The 21,361-nt window shown below is 40.4% G+C and overlaps 1 long non-coding RNA gene across 1 annotated transcript; it reads right to left on the bottom strand.

Moving 5' to 3' along the window:
* Positions 1–6,641: 6,641 nt before the first annotated feature.
* Positions 6,642–7,108, bottom strand: LOC133623547 (uncharacterized). The gene is made up of 2 exons (XR_009817899.1): positions 7,020–7,108; positions 6,642–6,938 (listed from the first exon to the last, which is right to left on the bottom strand). It is a non-coding gene; the product is annotated as an uncharacterized lncRNA (long non-coding RNA).
* Positions 7,109–21,361: the final 14,253 nt, after the last annotated feature.

Below are 21,361 nucleotides of genomic sequence, written 5' to 3'. Positions count from 1 at the left end.
TTGACATTATTCACCCAAGGAACTTTAGTTATTAGAGAGTTCCGGTCGGACGGTTTTTCACGGGACACATTTCCGGCGGATGAGGAGATGCTGCTCTGTTATTGATTTAAGTAAAGTCTGAATGTCATTAAAACAGTTAGCTCCATCTTTTGACACTTCTTCCACTCTCGTCCTTGCAGGCTACACCGCTACAATAAAGATGGTGGGGACAAAACGCTGCCGAAGGTGAGCCAAGTAAATAGGACCGTCCACAAAACGGCGCATCCTGAAGCGACTGTCAGAAAGCGGCTTGAAGATGATCTGTAAAACATCATCTATGCAACATTTTGACCAAAGAACCACCATTACATGTTATGTCGACCACAAGGAAGGGTTTTCAATTTAGAAAAAAAATTAAAAAAATGACTCCTTTAATGTGCCCTATAATCCGGCGTGCCTTATATATGAAAAAAGATTGAAAATATATATTTCATTGGCAATGCGCCTTATAATCCGGTGGGCCCTATGGAAAAAATACGGTAATTTTATTTACGGATGTTCTTATCAGCGTTTGCCGATCCCAATACCCTTTATTAACTGTAAGTTTTTTTTATATAATTAAAGTTACCGTATTTTTCTAAACGTAAGGCGCACCGGCTTATAAAGCGAACTGGTCTATTCGGGTCTGTTTTCTAAATACGTCGTTGAATATGCGTGGTGGTCAAGCAGCGTCTTTACTCAGTGGGTACTGGGCACCATTTTGCCTTTCTCGAATAAAAATTCCCTATGTGTGTGTTGTTTATGGCAAAAATGATAAACGTTTCTTCAGAGTTCCTGAAGAGAAAATCGAGAAGGGCGGAAGAGTGCTACATTTTCGGAAATGACGACGACAAAAGTGCCAGAACTTGAAATACAAAAGAAAGCAGATAAATGGAGGAGAAGAAAGAGAAGCGATATGTATTGTTATGGTAAAATTACCTTTATTATCAATAATACAATTGTTTCAAATGCAACAATACATATAAGTAACGATAACTTGAAATACAAAAAAAAGCAAAAGAACGAAGAACGTTTGCAGTGACTAATTTGTTAAAGGTTTGTTTTTATATATTTTTAATATCCTTTACTTGTTTAGTATTTCCCATTGAAGTATTACTTTGATATTATTTGTATTTTCATTTTAACCAACACAAACCAGAAAGTCAGGGTCAGTCAGTGTTACGGCCACTCTTGCCTTAAAAAAGTTCGAAAAAATAAAAATAAAGTAATGCAGAGTAGTCCTGAGGAGGAGGTGTTTGACTCACTAAATTCCTTAATAAGCACTCGCGGAGATATGTCGAGATTCCAAATGATCATAATTTATTTTCACAAACAAAACATATTCTCCGTGGTTAACTTTCAACATAATCAAAATAACTTATTTAGCGGTTTACAAACTGTTTCACTCCTCACTCCTTCAACATGATAGACGGACAAAGCGCACCCAGCTGTCCTGTCTTCTTAATTATAGGAGGAGGAAGTGGCTCACCAGTAGGAGCGTGAGCAGCTGAAAACAATCAGTCAATCACCATTCATCTAAAACATCCAATAATTAATCAACATCATCATTGACATTGTTTGATTTCATTGTCAAAACAATTAATAAATAAATAATATAAATAGGCTCCAACAGTCAGTGTCCATGCACTAAATTAGTCCGATTTCTGGAATAGTAGGAGGCTCATTTAGAGCCTCCTACAGCCCATGGAAACACCTTAATCCGATCGTGTTCGGCTTTTGAAAAGTCGTACTAACACACCCGGATTATGCGATTGGAAACCAGATCCCTTGAGGGTGGGTGTGCGGTATATAACCCGGAAGCAGATACCATTCAATAAAAACAGCAACAATTGTAGTGAAGAGGAGACTGTTGATTTGCTTCTCAAAATAGAACAACAGATCATTTTCAAGTGCATCGATGTTTATTTGTTTAATAAGGTAACTAAGGAAATGTTGAATGCCGCCTTAATTCGAACTCCCGAATGAAATATAAAAGAGAATGACACAAATTATAAATTACAAGGAGAATAATAAAGCATGCACAAACCTCTTAACGCAGCATTTCCAAACTGATTAACAATAACTCTGTATTCTTTTGCTACATACAATTGTTTTATCAAAACAAAGTCAATTGTACTACACAATAATTAAACAAACAAAAAAAAAAATTATAGTTGACTTGTTTAAGACTTAAAAAGCAGCTGTTGCTAAGACTTCCCTGCTGTGTGATGTTTCATGATGTTGGTGGTGTACAAGCTCTTGTGCTAATAAAAATGATTATAAAAAATGCATTTTCAAATCTTTATTTACACCGATTACATATAGTACCGTTAAACACTTTTATCGATTAGCATAATCAATATTGGTATCAATAAAATCCTAACAATTTACATCCCTATCCTCCAGTGATAATAGTACATGATAATGATTCTTAACATACTTTATTTCTAGTAATCGAGTTGATTATTATTATATTAGAGAAGCGGCTCCACATTGTGTATGGAGACACATAATTAGGTGCCAACCTGTCAGCCGGGGGACTAAAAATAAATACAATGTCAATAAAATTGATGTTTGTGTTCTGCATTAATCGACAACGGGGATAATGTAATTTTTTCGATACTGATCCTTGGCCTGGAAAGCGTAGACCCCCGCTCTAGATAATCTATTTCAAAAAGGCCACAAGCGTCGGCTCTAGCAAACTTTTCTAGTGCCTTTGGACACTTTTTTGGCGACTGACATGAAAGCATGTCACGCTCTTCTCAAGGAGCAGCAGGTCCTGCTGTGGGCCCCTCCCCCATTTGAAACCATCTAAAAACGTGTTTGTGGCATAGAAAAAACAACAACAAAACGAAGGGACACAAGATTGTTTCTTTGTGTTTCTGAACATCTTTGTTTTCACAGTTTTGCTCACAATAAGGCACAATTATGCAAATTAGTTGATGGCATCATCAAGCACCGCCTCCTAAAGACTGCTATGTGTTTGTAATACATTGGCGACTTGTCCAGGGTGTACACCGCCTTCTGCCCGAATGCAACTGAGATAGGCTCCAGCACCCCCGCGACGACGAACCAGGACAAGCGGTAGAAAATGGATGGATGGATGATTGCAGTCCTGCGGTAAACTGAAAAACACATTCCTTTATCTAAACCACACTGGAAGTGTGGACACAGCTTGGTGATTAGGGGAAAGAAAAAAAATAACACTTCTTTATTTACACACTTCCTGTCAAAATGAGATTTGAGCATTTTGACAGCTTGGTTAATGGAAAATCCCCGGCGGTGACAGATGAATCCATAAGCTTAGAAAAACACGGGCTGCACTTTTTCTTTTCTGCTATTGATCAATGTTCTGTTTATGTATTATTTTTTTATTATTACTTAAACTGAAAGAGTTGCATGTCACCATAATATGTCATATATGCTCGTGCAGTACAATTTGAAGAAAAATGGCAAGTTTATTAAAACACGAGCAAAGATCGTATCAAATCAAACTTTATTTGTACAGCACTTTTCATACACAGGCAAGTGGCAAACACTAAGTGCTGTACAAAAAAAAAAATTGTTACGTACGGCGGGAGAAGAAGACGACACCACGGCAGGAATCAGTTCAAAAGCTTTATTGAAGCTATTGATGAGTGTGTGGGATGTTTATGCTACTCTAAGTGTTTGGTGCTAAATGATGTGTAGAATTAACAATGTAAATGTTTCCAGGGTTTGTTGTAAGTGCGTGTTGGATGATTCCTGCGTCAGACCAGAGGGGCAAGGCAAGAAGGCAGTCTGTGGGCAAGCAAGCGGTCGGGGGCTGGAGAGAAGCAACGAGGTCCGTGTCCAAGCAGGGGTCGAGGATCGAGGGGGGCAGTCCAAAATACAGAGAGGAGTCGAGGCACACAGCTCGATCACGGAAAACAGGGAAAGCACTGCGGGGAACACAAATGACATAAGACTCGGGAACTGAGAAGTCACAGAGAGCAAGTACGCGGGAGGGAAGCCAGAGACGGGATGCTTGCTACGAGGAGTGAACTACGTTCCAACGCTGGATCTTCGGGTCCGCTGGTCTTTTTGCTGTCTGTCCTCATTAGTCCCAGGTGCGCTGATTACAGATTGCCTGCAGCATTGCCGGCGCGTGGCAGCGATGTGCCTGGACACGCCCCCGCGCGCTTCCAGTGGAGGTGTCAGCCGAGTTTGCAGCAGACGGCATGAGGGATTGCACATGAGCCGTGACATAATTATTGACAATAACAAAGCCAAAACAAAACATGGCATTGAGGATTTGAGGAAAACGCCACCTTTTGTAGAATAATAAAAAAAATAGTATAAAATATATGTACAAATAAAATATAAATAATATAAATATTACATTAATAAGTTAATAAAAACATAACATTGAGAGAATAATTGGTAGTAATATTAATAATTAAGATAGAAAACAACATAATACAATAATAACAAACAAGAGTTTAAGATGATCAGTAAAAAGCCTGATTAAAAAAGTGTCTTTAACCTTTTTTTTTTTTTATTTCATTATTTTTGTAAATTTTATTTAAGCTAGCTTTGCACTATATGGAAAATATACGATACAACTTTTAATACTGTCTTCATACTGCTGATGACACATTTGAGCTGTATCCCGCACATTCGACAGCGATAAGCGAACAAACGCGTCCTCAACGCAATGTAGTGTCTTTGCTAGTGGCTAACTTCCCTCCACAGTGCAAAACCGCTTCTAAATCAGTAATCTTTGTCTCCATGGCGACAAATAATGTTTTTTTCATATATGTTTTTTTCATCACTGGAGGACATGCTAACATGCTATATCACACACGGTAGGAGGACAAAAAAAGTCATGCCAACCACTAAGCTAGAGATTTTGAATGTAAGCAGGAGTGGGCGAATTGAAACAAATATCGACAGTCTCGATACCAAGTATAGTATCAGGATATACTACAGTATTGTTTACAAACCAGAGAATAAGTCCCTGGAAGATCTGAGAATTCCCGCCGCAGTCACACCTCGGGACAATTTTGAATCTGACGTAAACCCACACAAGTTTCAATCAATCAATCAATCAATGTTTATTTATATAGCCCTAAATCAAAAGTGTCTCAAAGGGTTGCACAAGCCCTCGGTACAGAGCCCACATAAGGGCAAGGAAAAACTCACCCCAGTGGGACGTCGATGTGAATGACTATGAGAAACCTTGGAGAGGACCGCATATGTGGGTAACCCCCCCCCCCCTCTAGGGGAGACCGAAAGCAATGGATGTCGAGTGGGTCTGAGATAATATTGTGAAAGTCCAGTCCATAGTGGATCCAACATATCAGCGAAAGTCCAGCCCATAGTGGATCCAACATAATAGTGAGAGTCCAGTCCATAGTGGGGCCAGCAGGAAACCGACCCGAGCGGAGACGGGTCAGCAGCGCAGAGATGTCCCCAACCGATGCACAGGCTAGCGGTTCACCCCGGGTACCGACTCTGGACAGCCAGCACTTCATCCATGGCCACCGGACCTGTGTAACTCCCCCTCCACAAGGGAGAGGGGGGCAGAGGAGAAAAGAAAAGAAACGGCAGATCAACTGGTCTAAAAAAGGGGGCTATTTAAAGGCTAGAGTATACAAATGAGTTTTAAGATGGCACTTAAATGCTTCTACTGAGGTAGCATCTCTAACTGTTACCGGGAGGGCATTCCATAGTACTGGAGCCCGAATAGAAAACGCTCTATAGCCCACAGACTTTTTTGGGCTCTGGGAATCACTAATAAGCCGGAGTTCCTTGAACGCAGATTTCTTGCCGGGACATATGGTACAATACAATCGGCAAGATAGGATGGAGCTAGACCGTGTAGTATTTTATACGTAAGTAGTAAAACCTTAAAGTCACATCTTAAGTGCACAGGAAGCCAGTGCAGGTGAGCCAGTATAGGCGTAATATGATCAAACTTTCTTGTTCTTGTCAAAAGTGTAGCAGCCGCATTTTGTACCAACTGTAATCTTTTAATGCTAGACATAGGGAGACCCGAAAATAATACGTTACAGTAATCGAGACGAGACGTAACGAACGCATGAATAATGATCTCAGCGTCGCTAGTGGACAAAATGGAACACATTTTAGCGATATTACGGTTTGGGTGAACATGGCGACATCTGTGTTGAGATTCAAACCTAAAACCATCGATACGGTACAAAATTGCGATGTTGCGATATCTCACGATATTCTAACACTGGTGTCTTCAATGTTTTCCAGGCCAAGGACCACCAAACTGATGGAGAGGCAGCGGGGCCCCTCTGCTTATACACTGGTCCTAAAGGTACCTTTTTATTGTGCAATAATATGATATTCAAATAACACAGCATAGCGCTGCTAATAGCTAGCTGGCAACTAGCACGCTAATTGCTAGCTGGCGATTGGCTCGGTAATCGCTGGCAACTGGAGTGCTAATTGCAATTCTATCCTAAATGCTAACATGAATGTAATAATATAATTGTTTATTCATGTTTTTATTTCAAACCTACAAGGTACAGTAAGTATGGTGTGCATGCCACTGCTCCTTCTAAACTACACTACATTGTGTAACATCTGTTGTGTTTACTGAGGGGAGGTGACGGCAAACAGACACCAGGGGGCAGTATATACAATTATTTATTATATATATAGTCAATATATATATATATATAAATAATAATAAACAATACTACTGAACTAAGGAAATGAAGTGTGAACTAGAATACAAGAGTGTGTGGTGTAAGACTATGTGTGTAGTTAGCTGAAGTGTGTTACCAAGTGTTGAAGAGAGCAAACGAGGCAGTCCATGGGGCAGGCAGGTGATCCGGGGCGAGAGAGAGGCGTCAAAGTCCAGGGGCAAGCGAGGAGTCAAGGAAACGAAGGAGGCAGTCAAAATCCAGGGCAACGGAAGGTAAACACTGCGGAGGCACGGGAGAACAAACAAGGATGTCAGACACGAGGGAAAACACGCAGAGACAGAGAGAGATCATAAGCCTTACGGTACACCATGAGAAAACTAAGTTCCCGCCCGATCCTTGGGTCCACTGGTCCTTTATTGAGCTTGCCCTCATCAGACCCAGGAGTGTAGATTGCCGGTGAGTGATTGCAGCTGGTGGCTGCTGCAGGGCAGGGACGCGCATGGCGCGTCCCTGGATGTGCGCACCCGTGGGCGTGTCCCGAGGTGCGCACAGACGGAGCCTCCAAGTGTTCCCGCAGAGGAGGGAGAATCAGACTGCGCGTGCGCCGTAACAACATCAATGTTAATGACTATTTCAAGACATTTCAATTGTGTGGGGAATATAAAAAATACATATTATAAAAAGTTAAATCCACCAAAAATTTTAAGAAACCCCTGCAGAAACTCTGTTCCAGACTGTTCTGTTCTACATAGTTCACTGATAGATAATAAATACGTAATATACGCAGTATGTAGACTAGATCAGAGATTTTCAATCTGTGCTGCACATACCAAAGAACCATTTAATCAAATATTCAAACACAATATTCAAAATGTTACAGTGGCCAAAATATGAAATCAACTTTTAAATGTTTTAATGAATACTTAAGCATACTATGCTACTGTATTTAATGTTGACCATTATGGTGGTACACGTACAGTTGTTTTCTGAGGTGGTACGTGGTGACCAAAGTTTAACTACGACTGCAATAGCTGATGATGAAACAGTCAAAAGCAGTGTCATTCATGTGGAAGTATTATTGTAGCAAAATTATTTGCAAACGTCTATCTCAATCTTTGCGCGTGTAATCCAAATTGCGTGCGTGTGTACTAATTTGTGTGTGAGTGTATATCAATCCGAGTGTGTGTATTCAGATTCGCATATGTGTGTTTTAGAACCGCGTACATGTGTTTTAAGAGCTGTGCGGATGTATTACAAGAAATTGCTGTATGTCAAAATCCAGAATACATCATACGCAAGAAAAAATTCAACTGTATTAAAGTGTGCGCACGCATTAATCCGAGCACATTTGTTTGTCACATCCTAATCAACGTGGAATCGACCGCAGACGTCTGCATGGCTGGGCACGCCCTGACCATGCCCCCTTATAAATACGCAAATCATATTGATATTGTGTGCCTGAGATCTGCAACCAGAATTCAATAAAAGTCAGTAGGAGGTGCTTCTTTCTCGTGTTTGGAGCACACAAGAGGGTCGAGATTGTAAGCCTCTCAATGCTGTGGGCTCTGTGAACTGCACACAGGCTGAAATAAAAAATAAATGGTTCTACATCAGGAAGAAGGTGAAGGAGAAGAAGATGGATGTGGCCAAAACAGGCCAGAGGACAGGTGATAAAGTAGTGCTGCACCCCGCTTGAAAAGATAGCTGCTGCGAAGATACGTAAAACTTAGTTGGGTGAATCAAGTTATCCCAATAATAATATAATAATTTGTGTAATTTGCAACAAAATGTGTTCATACAGTAGCCTTCTCACAGCCAGATTAGAGTTTCATGTGAAAATTATGTTATATTTGGTTTGCAGTCTTTTATATTTGAACATGCCAGCATATCAAAAAGGATACGAAAGTCTTTGACTTTTGATTACTCAATTTATTATTGCAACACAGGATAGCTTCTTGTTGTAGCAGCTATGCGTGACCCATAATTGGGCCATATCTCCACCATCTCTGGTGCTATTTGCGCCATTATTAGATGTCCTCACAAATATTGTTATGGATATAAAGCATTAAATGCATTTGCTAAAAAGTAAATTTTGTGTCCTTGCCTCGATCAGTGTGGATCTTTCTGACTATAAATATTAGTCTTAGTTATTGTCAACGGCAGCACAGTGGAAGAGGGGTTAGTGCAGCGTTTCTCAAAGTGTGGGGCGCGCCCCACTGGTGGGGAATAGAGACATGACAGGTGGGGCGCGAGGAACGGGAGGAAATTTCACTTTAATTTTTTTTTTTAAATTATATTCTTAGATTTTTTTTTTTACTATGCTTTCATTTTCTATACACACTGTAAATCACTTTGTGATTCTGTCTGTGAAATCTGCTATATAAATAAATGTAAATTACTTATTTTTCCTGTAGGCTTTAAATTTCTGGAGGAGCGAAAGTTTGACAGACATAGCAACAGTAACTAATGGGGGCGGGGCTAAGCGGAACAAATTTGACGAGACAAGCGCAGCAAAATTAAAAGCTGTCCCACTGTCAAACGACGCAGTGGCAAGACGTATATGCGACATTGCAAGTGATCTTGAGGAACAACTCGTAGACAAATTAAAAGAAAGTCGTTTTGCTTTACAAGTGGACGAAGCTACTGACAGCAATAAAGACTGCCTGTTCATCGCATACGTACGCTTTGTGAATGGCGAGTCACTGTGCGAGGATTTGCTGTTTTGCAAATACATAAAAAATAGAGCCACTGCTGATGAGCTGTTCAAGATAATGGACAGTTTCCTCAAAGAACACGACCTAAATGGGAAAACTGTGTGGGCTTTTGCTCTGATGGCGCACAGACCATGGCAGGGTCAAGAAACAGGCTGTAGGCTTTAATAAAGAGGGTTGCGCCAAATGCGCATTGGACACACTGCGTCATTCACCGGGAAGCACTCGCGTCAAGGCAGCACAGCCCCGAACTCAATGAGGTTTTAACATGTTGTGAGCGCGGTAAATTTGATCAAAACACGACCACTGAAAGCGTGACTGTTCTCTGCACTATGTGAGGAAATGGGAGCTGATCATACGGCCGTGCTGTTTCACAGTGAATCAAAGTGGCTCTCCCGGGGCAAAGTGCTGTCACTTGCCCTGTCTTGCCAAATGCATAGCTCCTCTTTTTTTTGCAAAGATTGCAAAGTGGCACTTTAATTTTATTTATTATTGAACTTGATGCAAGTTATTTGATTTATTATTGAACTTGATGCAAGTTATAACACTTTTATTTCAGTTATTATTGAACTTGATGCAAGTTATAACACTTTTATTTGATTTATTATTGAACTTGATGCAACTTATAACACTTTTTTTGATTTATCATTGAACTTGATGCAAGTTATAACACTTTTATTTGATTTATTATTGAACTTGATGCAAGTTATAACACTTTTATTTGATTTATTATTGAACTTGATGCAAGTTATAACACTTGTATTTGATTTATTATTGAACTTGATGCAAGTTATAACACTTTTGTTTGATTTATTATTGAACTTTATGCAAGTTATTTTATTTCTTATTGAACTTGATGCAAGTTATACCACTGCTGCACAGTTATTTTATTCATTATTGAACTTGATGTTATTTTATGTTATTGAGTTTGAATGTATACAACTTGATGTTACTTGATGTTCAATAAATTTGAAAATGTTAAGCTTGGCATTAGCGTTCTGTTGTGGCGATGGGGGCAGGTGGGGCTTGAAAACTCCCCCTTGTCCAAAGTGGGGGATGACAAAAAAAGTTTGAGAACCACTGGGTTAGTGCATCTGCCTCACAATACGAAGGTCCTGAGTAGTCTTGGGTTCAATCCCGGGCTCGGGATCTTTCTGTGTGGAGTTTGCATGTTCTCCCCGTGACTGCGTGGGTTCCCTCCGGGTACTCCGGCTTCCTCCCACCTCCAAAGACATGCACCTGGGGATAAGTTGATTGGCAACACTAAATTGGCCCTAGTGTGTAGATGTGAGTGTGAATGTTGTCTGTCTATCTGTGTTGGCCCTGCGATGAAGTGGCGACTTGTCCATTGTGTACCGCGCCTTCCGCCCGATTGTAGCTGAGATAGGCTCCAGCGCCCCCCGCGACCTCAAAAGGGAATAAGCGGTAGAAAATGGATGGGGATGGGTTATTGTCAACAACCTATTTTCTCCTGACTAAAAAAGGACGATAACGAGTCAAAACAAATGCACGTTGACGAAAACAATGACAAAATTAATCGACCATTTAGTCGACGAATAAAAACGAGATGAAAATAATTGACAGAGACAAAATCCAATCATATTTATTTTCCTTTTTAGGTGGGTGGGACACATAATCAATCTAATCTAATCACAGTAGCATGCAGGAGAGGGGCGGGGATGAAACATTGCGGGGATCCAATGTGAACTACAACTACAAAGACACGTTTGGATTTTTCACCGGGAAACAAGACTATATTGCAGGAATGTAACGACAAACGGTAATAATGATGATGGCGACAACACCCCCGACGGTCAGTTACCACTGATAGTCACACACACACGAGGTGTGGTGAAATTACCCTCTGCATTTGACCCATCCCCGTGTTCCACCTAGGAGGCGAGGTGAGCAGTGAGCAGCAGCGGTGGCCGCGCTCGGGAATCATTTTGGGGATTTAACCCCCAATTCCAACCCTTGATGGTGAGTGCCAAGTTGGGAGGTAACGGGCCCCATTTTTTTAGTCTTTGGCATGACTTGGCCGGGGTTTGAACTCACAACCTACCGATCTCAGGGCGGACACTCTAACCACAAGGCCACTGAGCAGGCTTATTAACTCAGGGGCCACAACGTACTTACTGGTGCCAGCTCCCCAGCTTAAATGCTAACATAAAAACAACAATTTTAAACTTCGATAAACACATTACTGTCTGAGCAACTAAATCATACAGTTATGAACATTGAACCTACAAGCTGTGCTCTTTTCGCACGGAATTATGATGATCGATCTTTCCTCAGAGGAAAAGAGACAGATGTTTATATGGTGCGTTCAAGTACCGCTGAACAGAGTAGGACAGACACAACACTCATCAGAAGTGATACATAGTATATATTTTATTTGTTAATCACTTTTCATTTAGATAACTCTTAAAGATAGCTCGGTTGGTAGAGTGGTTGTGCCAGCAACTTGAGAGTTCCAGGTTTGATCCCCGCTTCCGCCATCCTAGTCACTGCCGTTGTGACTAGGGCAAGACACTTTACCCACCTGCTCCCAGTGCCACCCACACTGGTTTAAATGTAACTTATTGGGTTTCACTGTGTAAAGCGCTTTGAGTCACGAGAGAAAAGCGCTATATAAATATAATTAACTTCACTAAAGTGCTGCTCTCCAGACAAATATTTACAGTACAACAATAAAAGGTTATTAAAACAGATACAACACTAAGACTAAAACTCTTCAGTGAAACATAACAAACTGAAATGAAAAATAGTGTTTTTTCTAACAGTGTGTCTATTTATTTTAGTTATGTTTAAAAAGCTTTTTGAGCACCTTCCACAATAATTATGATAACCATGATAATTTTGGTCACAATAACCGTGATATTAAATACTCATATCGTTACATCCCTATTCTGCATTGTTACTCACATCGTTACAATATGTCTTCTACTCCGGAAAGATAAAGAAGACATATGGACACATTTTACCTTTGCAAGGTAGACAACAAAACACATTGTAAACCCTCTGGCCTCATTTTCTCTGGTAAAAATACAACCAACTTGAAGCGTCTTCTGCTGGCTAATCATCACGTGACCATTTTAGTCATGAATTATTCAACATTTGAAAAAAATGCTAAATTTCAGCTGTAGCAATAATACACAATAAGGTTTAGTGTGAAATGTACATACTGAAATATTGATGGAGTGCAGGTCTTGTGAATTTAGTTTTTGAGATGCTCTGCAATCATAATTAACAAAAGTGCTTTCAAGACAACTTTGAAGATACTTTGTTTTAGTCGATAAAAATGTTGAGGAATAGTGATAATCGATATTATCGGCCGATAAATGCGTTAAAATGTAATATCGGAAATTATCGGTATCGTTTTTTTTATTATCGGTATCGGTTTTTTTTTTTTTTTTTTTATTTTTTTTTTTTTTATTTTTTTTTTTTTTTATTAAATCAACATAAAAAACACAAGATACACTTACAATTAGTGCACCAACCCAAGAAAACTCCCTCCCCCATTTACACTCATTCACACAAAAGGGTTGTTTCTTTCTGTTATTAATATTGTGGTTCCTACATTATGTATCAATATATATCAATACAGTCTGCAAGGGATACAGTCCGTAAGCACACATGATTGTGCGTGCTGCTGGTCCACTAATAGTACTAACCTTTAGCAGTTAATTTTACTGATTTTCATTAATTACTAGTTTCTATGTAACTGTTTTTATATTGTTTTACTTTCTTTTTTATTCAAGAAAATGTTTTTAATTTATTTATCTTATTTTATTTTATTAATTAAAAAAAAAGAAGGTACCTTATCTTCACCATACCTGGTTGTCCAAATTAGGCATAATAATGTGTTAAATCCATGACTGTATATATCGGTTGATATCGGTATCGATTGATATCGGTATCGGTAATTAAAGAGTTGGACAATATCGGATATCGGCAAAAAGCCATTATCGGACATCCCTATTGAGGAATTTTGTCGACTAAAACTAAATTATTTTAGATGACTAAAATATGACTAAAACTAAAATACATGTTCGTCAAAAGAGTATAACTAAAACTAATTTAAAAACTGTTGTCAAAATTAACACGTGCCTCGATCTTTTCATATGGTTAAAATCACATGTTGGCTAAGCCCAAACGACCACCTCTGTGTGTTGCAAAAGTGTCCACAACATGCCGAAATGTGCTTAGGTGAAGCATGAAGTTGGCGTGAGACACCTCATCTTTGCCGTGAACAAGTGTGTAAGCAAGGATTTTGTGTGTGCGCACGTTCAATACATCAGACCCCGGGGCTTTAGCCAGCAGACACAGGTTGACTGACAGAGGTCAGCGGTTGGTGGGGAGGTTGTCTCTGATGACCTTACTGGTCTCTGCAGCCCACATCAACACAACCTAATGAAGGCAGAAAGCAATCCGTCACTCCATTGCCAATACTTTAAACCACTTTGTTAATGTTTGACCTCAGAGCTTTAACACAATCAATTAAAGGGGGCTTGTATTTGTAATGAATTTTATAAAAAAAAAAAAAAAAAAGAAGAGGTACTTTGGTTTTTGTTAGATATCTGTTGCAAGTGTTAGTTACAAAAAACTATCTAAAAGCATATTGTCTTAACAGTTAAAGGTTCACAGTGTGCTTGAACGCCTCATCATGTGAACAGAGCATGGGCAGCTCAGGGTGCACAGTGCTTGCCAGATCCTCTGTGTTCATTGTTCTGTGGGCGTTCTTTGAACAAATAAAATATACAGCAACTATACGGTTGCAGTACAAGTACCACTTAAATAAATAAATAGCTACTCACCAGATACGCAGTGAGTTTTTTCACTGAACACTTACTTTTTTCTCAAGTTATTATTGGGCTTTATACTTTTTACTTTTACTTGAGTCTAGGGCAGTGGTTCTCAAACTTTTTTCACCAAGTACCATCCATCCATCCATCCATCCATTTTCTACCGCTTAGTCCCTTCGGGGTCGCGGGGGGCGCTGGAGCCTATCTCATCTACAATCGGGCGGAAGGCGGGGTACACCCTGGACAAGTCGCCAACTCATCGCAGGGCCAACACAGATAGACAGACAACATTCACACTCACATTCACACACTAGGGCCAATTTAGTGTTGCCAATCAACCTATCCCCAGGTGCATGTCTTTGGAGGTGGGAGGAAGCCAGAGTACCCGGAGGGAATCCACGCAGTCACGGGGAGAACATGCAAACTCCACACAGAAAGATCCCGAGGCCGGGATTGAACTCACGACTACTCAGGACCTTCGTATTGTGAGACAGACGCACTAACCCCTCTTTCACCGTGCTGCCCTTCACCAAGTACCACCTCAGAAAAAACTTGCCTCTCCAAGTACCACCATAATGACCAACATTAAAATACAGCAGCGTAGTAGGCCCAAGTATTCATTAAAAAATAAGTTAGAGGTTTTATTTAACAAGTATATTTAATATTTTTGGCCACTGTGACATCACACACAGTTTAAACAGTAACACTGTGTTTGAATATAGGAAAATAAAACACTGTACTTTAATTAAGTGACTATTTTGGTGTACCACTAGATGGAGCCCGTGTACCACTAGTAGTACACGTACCACAGTTTGAGAATCACTGGTCTCTCGGGTACTTGACATTTTCATATCACGGTTATCATTATTATCGTGGTATTGTTGAATGTGCTCAAAAAGTACTTATATACACACTGAAATATCTTTTGACCGTTATTTTATACATAACATAAATAGACATACTATCTGTGTTGGCCCTGCGATGAGGTGGCGACTTGTCCAGGGTGTACCCCGCCTTCCGCCCGATTGTAGCTGAGATAGGCTCCAGCGCCCCCGCGACCCCGAAGGGAATAAGCGGTAGAAAATGGATGGATGGATTAGAAAAGCTATTATTTTGTATATTTTGTGATTTTTAATCATTGACTCATAGTGTTTTAATCTTAGTATCTGTTTTAATGCTTAAGCTTTTATTGTTTTTAATGTAGCACTTTAAGTTGTATCTCAATGAAAAGTGCATAACAAAGAAAATCTTATTGATTATTATTTTTGCCGGGCGTTGTGACGTCCTACTCTATTCAGCAGTCCTTGAACGCATTGTAAAGACACGTCCGTCTCGGATTCCTCTAAATACAGAACGATCTCTCTGTCGTAAGAGAGCACAGTTTGTAGGTTCAATGTGCACAACGGAATATATTAGTTGCTCAGACAGTAATGTAGGTTTAGATTGGGGTACCTTCCGCCCGATTGCAGCTGAGATAGCCTCCAGCACCCTCTGCAAAATGGATGGATAGATTGGGATAGATTTTGTTTCCTAATGGGGTTTATTCATAATTTTTAGGAGTGCACAAAAAACGATTCAAGTCCAAATAGCGATTCTTATTCACCCCGATCGAGAGAAGCCAGATGAGGTGATTTAGGCGTCTGATCAGAATTCCCCCGGACGCGGCAATGGGGAGGTGTTTAAAGCACATCTGGCCTGGAAACGCCTCGGAAATTACGTGGGAAGAGCTGGACGAAGTAGCTGTGGAGAGGGAAGTCTGGGCTTCTCTGCTTAGGCTGCTGCCCCCGCAACTCGATGTCGGAGAAACGAAAGAAGATAGATGGATTTATCCAGATTCTAAATTAATTAATTATTTTGAAAAATTGCTAAAAATTATTTTATTTTTTTCTTTAAGAATCAATTTGTAAAAAGACGTTTTTAGGCAACACGAGGGAGATTTTCTAACCTGCCGTATTATAATTATTATACGAAATAACACATTGCGAAAATCGTTCTAAATCGAGAATCGAATCATCACCCCGGTAATAATTAGCTGCCCAGAGATTCACATCCTAAATAATTTTAATTTAAAACATCAGCCGCGGCGCTCATCAATACCGTTTATCGTTACATTCCTACCTGAGTACTCTGAAGTAACTCAAGCATTCCTACCTAAGAGTTCAAACAGTAATACAAGAACATTCCAGCAACATCAAGAACATATGAAAGGTATTAGGAATAGACCACATCAGAGAAAGAAACATACCTGTTTCCTCTTTATAGAAGCAGGCTAAAAGAACCAATCTAATGCAATCTGACAAAGGTGAGCAAAGGACAAAACCAACACAACGATGCCCTGACAGAGGAGAGAAAATAGACTTAGAAGCAGTGTAATTACTTTAAAATCAGAAGATCATTGCTGCGATAATGATAAGCGGAAAAACTATCTTCAGTGCAGGTGAAAAGGAGAGGACCAATTAAGGCAAAGCCTGTCGCTGAATGAAGACAGACAGGGAGTGTGGTTCGAGGATGAAGAGATGAAGATATCTTTGGCATCAGGCCCACACTGCTCCAGGATGCAGGAGCAGAGAAAGGAGGAGGAGGAGGAGTGCTTTGGCCCTGCACCAAGTGCTTGGAACACATTGAGGGTGCAGGTGAGAACAAGAGAAGGAGGAAGGAGAAGATGACGCTGGACCTTTTGGATTCAGGGCGTGAGGTGGAAAGAGGAAGATGAGAGGAGGACATGGGGCTACTTTGATGGAGCGTCTGTGTTTTGGATGTGGGAACATGGAAAACATAGAAGCAACATCACACGGCACACATTCACATCCAACTTTGATGCGGAGAAAACGGAACTGCTCGCGGTTGAAAGCGTCTCGTGGAAGAATCTGACGCTCCAGTACGCCATGACCACCCCCCTCCCTCCGTGTCTCCCACTGTCACTTCTACTTTCCCTCTGTGCTCCTGCCAGTTAATTCCTAATTGGCGACGCCGTGCACAACCTGAAGCCGATTCCAATCACAGCGAGCCTCAGAGACCGCCAAACGAAAAATCCCTCATTGGCTCTGAAGACGACGGCGAGCTGAGAGATTCTTTTCAACTCCAGCCAGTAGCCAGGCCCTTTAAAATCCATTCATGTTGATCTAAAAGCTTTACATCCATCTTCACAAAATATACAGGACTATACAGTCCGTACTTCCCTGGTGGATCCTTGAGCTCGTTTTATTAAAAAATATGATAGCGTTCTCTATCGTATATGGAAATTATGTTAATGACAGGTTTCACTTTTAATTAACAGCAGACACTATTTATTTAGGTTATATCCCCAAACACAATCAATGGTTCCACAACAGTAAACAACATCACAAAAAACTGTCATATAGTCTACCTTGACAATGATAATAATGCTACTGATAAATTATTCTGCTTGCAGTTTGCAGTGGTGTACTGCATCATACTGAGAACGGATTTTAATATTAATACATTTCCTTATTTCGCTACCGGAACGAGACAAAATATTAGAACCACTTCTCAGTATAATGAAGTACAGTCCTACACCACAATACCAGATATATTCTTAGATGAATACATTTATGATAATGAGCATTACTAGCCATATATAATACTGCTCTTTTATTGGATCTTGAACCTTCAATACAAATTTAATTACTCCTTTTTTTGTACAAATGGCAAAAAATATCTGCTTCCTAAAAGTTAGTGGGAATATATCACTAGTAGGGCTGTCAAACAATTACAATATTTAATTGCGATTAATCACATTTTCTCATAGTTAACTGGTAAATAATCATGATTAAGAAGTGTATCTTGGACAAATAATTGTCAAGTTTTTAATACTATCAACATGGGACTAGACCAGGGTTTCTAATTTTTTTCTCACTAAGTACCACATCATGAACAAATTTTGGCTGTCCAATTACCACCATAATGACCAACAGTAATATACAGTAGCATAGTACGCCTAAGTATTCATTAAAAACAAGGCAGAGGTTTTATTTAACAAGTATATTTAATATTTCTGGCCACTGTAACATTACACACAGTTTGAAACAGTAACACTGTGTTCCAATATGGGAAAATAAAACACTGTACTTTAATCAAGTGATTCTTTGGCATACCACTAGATGGAGCCGGCATACCACAGCTTGAGAATCACTGGACTAATATTTTTTTGTGGTTTTATGCAAATGTTTGTTTATTAAACAGTATGCATTTTAAACAGATCAACATGTTGAAAGATATTCCAAATTTCCAAGCTCAGGGAAAGAGTAGTCCATGCGTCCACATGCGCGCCAAACTGTTGGTCATTTAAAAAAAAAACAAAAGGAAAAATGACACATCAAAGAGACAAAACAAAAAAACATTTGATTCCTTTGCAAAACAACTCAAATCCAGATAGGGAAAAAGACAGCACTGACCAATACTGCACCTCAATGAAATACCCAAGACCTACAAAAGTCCCTAGTTGCTGGTGACCTGTCCCTGGGCTGGTTCTCCGGAGTTTCATGCTTTGGGCCCGGTCTCTCCAGCGCCCGGGCCTCACCAAAGAGTCCTCCACGCTCAGACCCCCCCGGGCTGCATTGTGCGCATCATCCTGCTGTTGTTCACCTCCAGGCGGAACATGCAAGTACATCTGCACCAACTCCTGCTTGGTCATGTTCTGCAGGCTCCTGACGTGGCACAAAAGTCAGCAAGGTCCCACTCACAGTGATCTTGAACAGACGGACACCCTCAAGAGAAGTGGATAATTGCAGGGGAACAAGCAGATTTCTGAGCTGGCCGCTACAATCTAAGTGTATTATGCGAGAAGTACCTGGAAAACCAGCAACATCTGTACCACTTCTTTATAAGTTTCAGAAAGGCATTTGACAGACACCTGAGTCCTTCAACATCTCTATGAGAAGGCAACCAAAGCTGTCATCTTTAACAACACCATAGGCAGATGGTTCAAGACCACAGTGGGCGTACAACAGCACTGCCTACAGCACTCTCACCCACTCTGTTCAACATCTTCTTAGAGCCGCTTATGACTGAGGCATTGAACGGATATGAGGGAACTGCCATCATCACAGGCCCAAAACGTACAAACTTCCGCATTCTTTATGACCTCGATGCACTAGCGGGAAATAAAGCAGAACCGTCCATTCTTTTCCAGAGGCTTGTTTCCACCTCCAAGGTCTTCGGAATAGTTCAGAGAAGACTAAGGTCATGATGAACAACACAAAAGGATTTCTCAACAATATTCCAATCAACGAGCAGCCTCTCGAGGCTATAACCAGGTTCAAATATCCTTGAAGCAGTTAGCTACTCGACCTCTTTCGGTCAGCGGATTGAGTATCGCAAATAGGAATTGACGTTTAACAATTTGGACGGTTGTGGGAGAATCTGTTATGATCCGCTTCCCGGATCATATTTCTGTTTGGGTTTTTGGGTCACGTGTGTTTTCTGTTAGTCTTGGACTCATTTTGTTCCTGTCTGTGCACCTTTGAGTTGGTTACCATAGTTACATATTAATTCCACCTGCCGCTTGTGTTTCTGTGTACCTGTTGTAATCACTGACAGTATTTAAGCCTGCCTTTTCCAGTCAGTCAGTCTGGCTTCTTTATTTGCGTCACGCGACTGCTACATAAGGTTTTGCTTGTCTCCTAGCCCCTGCTAAGTGTCATAGTCTTTGCTAAGTTGTAGCCTTAGCTTCCGGTGCGCTCGGCACCTTTTCCAGTCGGTTTGTTTTCTGTTTTGTACCTGTTTTGTGTTGTTTTATTATTAAATCAAGTTGTTACCTGCAAGTCCTGTCCGGATTCGTCCTTTGCATCTTGGGAGAACAGAACCCCGCATCATCATGCGCCCCGATCGTGACAGAATCAGAATGTAAGACCAAGTTCCATTCGATGCTTGATGCCCAACCCTACTCAACACAGCCAAAATGTCTCAAAATGTATGAAGATACAGCTAGCTGTTTTACCTCTTCACGTCTTAGTATCAAAAATAAGAATCAACGACTAGAAATTTGGATGGTTGTGGTAGAATAGGAATTTAAGCTCTGGTTCCCTTCCATTCTCGATGCCCAACCCTACTCAACACAGCCGATATGTTTAAAAATGTATAAATATACTGTTAGCTACTCTCACTCTTCCGGTCGGCAGACTGAGCATCGAAAATAGGAATCAACCGTTCGAAATCTGGACGACTGCAGAAGAATCGGAATGTAAGGTTCCCTTCAATGGTCGATGCCGAACCCTACTCAACAGAGCCAACATGTCTTAAAGTGTATGATGATAAAGTTGGCTGCTCTACCTCTCCCAGTCGGCAGACTGAGCTTTGAAAATAGGAATAAATGTTTACAAATTTGGATGGTTGTGGGAGAATCGGAATGCAAGACCCGGTTCCCTTCGATGCTCGATGCCAATATGTCTAAAAATGTATGAATATACTGTTAGCTACTCTACCTCTTTCGGAAATAAGAATCGCCGTTTCGAAATTTGGACGGTTGCGGGAGAATCAGAATTTAATACCCGGTTCCCTTCAACGCTCGATTCCCAACCCTACTCAACACAGCCAAAATGTCTTAAAATGTATGAAAATACAGCTTGCTGCTCTACCTCTTCTGATTGGCAGCTTGAGCCTTGGAAATAGAAATCGACATTTAAAAAATTGGACGGTAGTGGGAGAAACAAAATACAAAACCCGGTTCCCTTCGATGGTCGATGCCCAACCCTTTCTCAACATAGCCAAAATGTCTCAAAAAACAACTGTTGCTGAATGCCACAAAATGTCTGACATCTCAGACTTTGGTAGCCTGTTTATGCCAGGAGCCAACCCTGCTTCAAGATCTCTTCAGAGAGTTTTATAACACCTAATGAAATGTTTATATAAGGGAGCTTTTTATGAGCCGAAGGTCACGAAATGATGCACGATAACTCACTGTTTGTGGTCTGAAGTGTAACTGAGCTAAATATTACTGGACTAACTCGGTTCTGAATATCTAAATCCGTGACGGACAAAATTATGTTAACTCATTACCCAGCAGTTGGAATCCAAACCGAGTTTCATTCTACCCCTAGAACTTGGCAGTCTGAAGAGCTTGAGAAAGATTATGCATTTTATCTTGCCAGCGATTTTTTGCCTCTCAATAAAAACTTTATTAAGCTGGCACACAGTGAGTTATATTGGCACCAATAAAGCACCAGCG

The sequence above is a fragment of the Nerophis lumbriciformis genome, linkage group LG26 (genome assembly GCF_033978685.3).
Source record: "Nerophis lumbriciformis linkage group LG26, RoL_Nlum_v2.1, whole genome shotgun sequence".
Lineage (NCBI taxonomy): Eukaryota > Metazoa > Chordata > Actinopteri > Syngnathiformes > Syngnathidae > Nerophis > Nerophis lumbriciformis.
Note: the sequence above shows the minus strand (reverse complement) of the source record. Positions and strands in the feature narration are given on the sequence as shown.